This window comes from Pinus tabuliformis, chromosome 7 (assembly GCF_031772625.1).
Source record: "Pinus tabuliformis cultivar Carrire ecotype Pingquan chromosome 7, CPIR1, whole genome shotgun sequence".
Taxonomy (NCBI): domain Eukaryota; kingdom Viridiplantae; phylum Streptophyta; class Pinopsida; order Pinales; family Pinaceae; genus Pinus; species Pinus tabuliformis.
This window is the reverse complement of record NC_142293.1, coordinates 2,078,576,899-2,078,581,900: the sequence shown is the minus strand read 5'-3', so window position 1 is coordinate 2,078,581,900 and position 5,002 is coordinate 2,078,576,899.

Genomic DNA, 5,002 nt, shown 5'->3' with positions numbered 1-5,002 from the left:
GCCTTGATTGGCTCTTATTATGTACTCTTGCAAAGTCTGACATTATAATATTCTTTGCTTTGAGATTGATTTTCCTCGTAGATTGGAGTTGCTCAATATTGTTATAGATGGGTTAATCGAGCTTAGGGTTTAGTGTTTATAGACGAGTCAATTGGAATTAGGGTTTGTGGATTTTTTATCTAGGTTTTTGGCTTTGCAGTCAGAGATTTGAACCATTTAATCTTTGCGACCATGAGTGGAGTGACATGTTGCCTGAGATTTCCTGACCAGCTGAACTTAGACCTGAGGAAGCTTGTAGTGAACCTGATTCCCTTCCCCCGACTTCATTTCTTCATGGTGGGATTCACTCCCCTGACCTCTCAAGGTTCCCAGTAGTACAAATCACTTTCAACATGTTGGTTACATCAAATTTTCCTCACTTGGGCATAGGATATAATAACACAGATGCCCATCAAGAGCTCCCTTCAAAATCAATCCCGTTAATGCTGGAAAGAATAGATGGAAGTGCATTGAGGAATAATGCAAAGAAGGTGATTGATTTCAACTGGATAAATTGCATTCACTATTTTTAACTCTAGCGTACAAATGCACAAAAGAAGGTGATTGATTTTTAATGGATGAATGTTATTCACTAGTTTTAACTCTACTCCACAACTCTGCGCCTAAAGTTTCTTCATTTATATTTATGGCCTACTTTGTCTAAATCTGTCACTTCCTCATCAAATATTTCTCTATTTTCCCTATTAAAGTCTATAGCTTTATGGCCAGTTTTGTTGGTTCTCTGATGGCTCAGTCTGGTTGGTTCTCTGATGGCCCTTGTACTGATCTCAGGTACAAAAAAATATAGTAAGAATTATGTTCAGTTGGAGCAGTGAAGGCTCTACTAAATACTTGTATACCTCATTCAATTAATGGTAGAAGAGACCCCATATGGGTGGCTTGTAATACCTTGAATACTAAGGCCTAACAGGTGACCCCTAAATTTACTAAATCTAAGTGAGAAAATTAGGGAAGTCCTCCCCATATCTAAAATTCAAATACAAAAATAAAAGCCAAACTTAGAGCTTGTAGGATTTTGCTAGAAAGTATTGTCATGGGGCTTGAATTTTTGAAATAGTGATGATTTACATATTTGGGAAATATTGTCATCGGGTTTGAATTTTTGAAACACCAATGATTTATAGATTTACAAAACACTCTCATGGGGTTTGGATTTTTTAAATAGTAATGATTTGTAGATTTAGTATTTCCTGCCCTGGGATTGAACGTGGTATGCCATGTCATTCTATTATTTGCATTTAAATCATACACTTATTGTGAAATGATGCCTATAGTTGATTCTATGAATTTTATTGCTTAATTTAGAGAATGCTCTTGTAGACCTGCACTAGCAATTGAGTTTTCATATAGTTGATAAGAAATTTCTACCTACTTTCTGCAACAAGGAGACAAGCATCTTTGGTTTGCATCAAGACGAAGTCTCCTACTTGGATGGCAGGTGATATTATTAGATTGAGTTCCATTTATTTTCATTTTTAGTTTGAAATCGCTATTGATAAGAAAGGAATGATGATTGCAGTCTTGGAACATGGAACATGAAAGGAGATTTATGCTTATCTAGCTCTCCATTGTAATGCTTGGATATCTATATATCATTGGTAGTAGGAGGCATGTTTTCCAATAGTTTTTTATATGGAGGTAATTTGACTATTTCTAGCCAATTGCACACATCTTAAGGAAAAATTTGTGGTTCTAACTTAGAAACTAGATAGCCAAGCAAATGTAGTAACATGTATAAAAAAAATGTGATTCTAACTTAGAAACTAGATAGCCAAGCAAATGAGGTAGTATGATTTATTTATTTTTTTTAATTTTATTTTGTTTTCTCAGTAAATACTAAATCTATTAAAGTAGAGTAACAATAAAATTACAAGGAGGTTGAAACCTTGAGAGCAAAGAGCTGCATGCTTTCAGCCTAACAGAACTGTCCCATGATTGGGAAGACCAGTTACAGTGTACATAGAACCAGACATAGGAACTTTAAGACTAGGATAAACCCCAAAAAAAGAGAGTCAACCCCTATGTAGCTGTCATAACCAGCAACGAAGGCCAGGGAATCTGTCCAAATCAGCATAAGATCCTCAAACTGCCAAACCACAAGAGCATAGACAAAACCAGAGAAACAGAGCTCCTGACCGCCTAGACAAAACCAGAGAATCATTGAACTGGAAAAAGTGAGTCAAAAATAAATCAGTGAGAGCGACCACAGGAGCCAGGAGTTGTTACATGACCACGTCCTGGTCCAGTGGCTCCTCCACCACCGGACACGCGTTGCCATACCAGAAGTCATCGCCCTTCGCTGCATTACCATCCCCGCTGCCACCTGGAGGATTCGAAGCCGGAAGAGTGCTGCAGGAACTTCCTTCAACGTCCACCGATGCCGAGGCCCCATGGGGGCTGCCACCTGGTGGCAAAGTGACACCCGTAGCCTTGTCTGCTGCCTGCATTTCACCCTGCTTGTTGGCCTGACCATCATCTTCCCGCTGCTGCTCGATGCCATGGCTGCCCACGATTCTGAAACCATCCTGAGATGATTCCGCCTTGGTGTGCACTGAAGCGAGAGGCAGAGACTCCTCCTTCGAGAAAATAATGGAAATATTTGCAGAGATGATAGGCCTGTTTAAGCTGCTTTGGAACTTAAAATGGAAATTCTGGAAAGCGTGATATGGTAAGGGTCTGCGGGAGGGGCTAGACGGAGGCGTTATAGCTTGTAAGGAAGGCTGAGAGGCAGGGGGAATTGATTGATCAGCAGCTTGAGCGGGTTGAGAACGCCTACGACCACCACGGCTCCCGCCATGACGGCTCCGCATTCTATTCCGGACCATAACTAGACTGCAAGAGGAGAAATTAGCTGAACGGGTGATAGCGTCGGGGAGACACAACCGACAAGGGAAAAAGCGAGCGATAAGCCCAGAACAGGGCAAACCAGGGGATAAAGAGCACTGGAAATCAATCGCTAGAACCAGCAGGAGCCTGACTCTGAATGCTAAGGTTAATCTTCTGCTAAGAAACTCCAAATGGGAAGGGCAAAGGCAGGATGCCGGAGAGCGATCCGTGGAGAGAAAGGCCGAATACTTCATGACTAAAACCGCAAGGGCCTTGTATCTATCGAGGTGAGCCATTAATTCAACCTGTAGGCGGACTTGAATTCGCATAGTGTGAGCCAGCTTGAGCCAAACGCAAACATTGAGATGAGCGCTCAGCTGCATCTGACAGGACAAAACGCCGGCTTCAATTAATAATTTCATTAATTGTTATTTGATTCACCCGCATCCGGGTAGTATGATTTATTTTATTATTGGCTTACAAATAGTGACAATATTTCATTGTTTTTCTGGGATTAGTGTGTTTCCATTTGGATTACAGGTTGTCGACCTGACAACACATGTTGTATCCTGCTAAACAAGCATTCATGGAGTATGGAGCTTAAGGCAGAAGGGGATAAAAAGAAACATGCGATGACAGGCCACCTGATATGTGAATTTAAACAATCTAATCTTAGAATTATGACCCTTCTTATGTTTTAAGTGTGGTACCCTTGTGATGCAATGGTTATAGTTCCAACTCTAAGGTAAATTTGCTTTGAAGTGTATTTCAGTGATACATAAAGACAAACAACAAAGGAGTTATGTGCCATGTGTATCGAAGGAACTAGTGATACAGAAAGACAAACAACCAAGGCTTTTTGTTCGTTGTCTATGAAAATAGATAATGTATACTTGTTACATAGCTATGAGGCTAAGCATAATGCAAATTTTGGGCAATAACAATAATCATGCCAACATGAATGATTGTAATATTCTCTCAGGCTACGGTCTCTAGCTCTCTCATGGCCCAGTCAACAATGTCTACGAGTTACCAAATGTGAATTGGGTCCTAAGGAACCAAGATTTAAAAGAAGCCAATATGAATAATGCCACCAACTTTCCTACCCATATTGTCATTGTTGACACCACCTCCATGGACAAATAAATGAGTAGCAATGGCGATAACCCTTCATCCATTGATAGTAAGAAATGTGTCTTTAAGGATGCACTCACACCGGTCAGAGCGCATGTAATTTTGTAGTGTAACTCCTGTCATATTTCTCTACCATATTCTCTGTCCTCTACGTTAGTTTTATTGAATGGTGTCTTTAATAATTAGTGGCGTTGGTTGAATGATGGCTCCCTACGCACAATCTGCCTGTTGGCCCCAATACGTTGCTCTCTGAATGCTCCTTCGATTGGTATGCTGCCACCCATACCAACCGATTTCCTACAGGCATAACGCCCCATACACCGTGCTCTTGGTTCACCATAGTCATACCACCATTGGTATCGAAAACTCCACTGCAAATGTTGTGTTCTTCACTCTAATCACTCCATACGCTAATACTCTCCACCGACAATCTCAGAACTAGTAAACACCGAAGCAACGTTTGTTCTAGCATCAAGTTCACTTTCGTAGGTTTCATCGCCGCTATATTTCTCTGAGGATTGAGCGGAAAATTTCATCTTAATATCTGTATCTTCCTCAGGATGAGGCTCGACTGCATCAGTGAATGGAGATGAGCTTTCAGTGAGGCCATTATTGTCATGTATTAATACATCAAATGAACTCTCGAACCTATTGTCAAAGACTCCTAAACTGATATCAGTGCTTTCCACGGGATGGTTCTGGTACCCTTGTGTATGAGGGAATGAGTTTTCTTGTATCTGCTCTTCTTCCTTGGATCCATCATAAGTTGGAGATCCGGACTCCGCATCTGGAGAGCTCCCATCACCTTCTCGAGCCTGAACAAGGACCACTACTTCGTCCTTCTTCTTCTTGGCAGACTTTCTTCACTTGTAGCAGCGCTCTAATGAACGGGTTAATTCTGAAGGGGTTGGTGCACATAGCCGAGGCTGGAATGAAGCGTTGAACTTCCGTTGATCCTAAATCATTTGATGGTGTGTGGCCT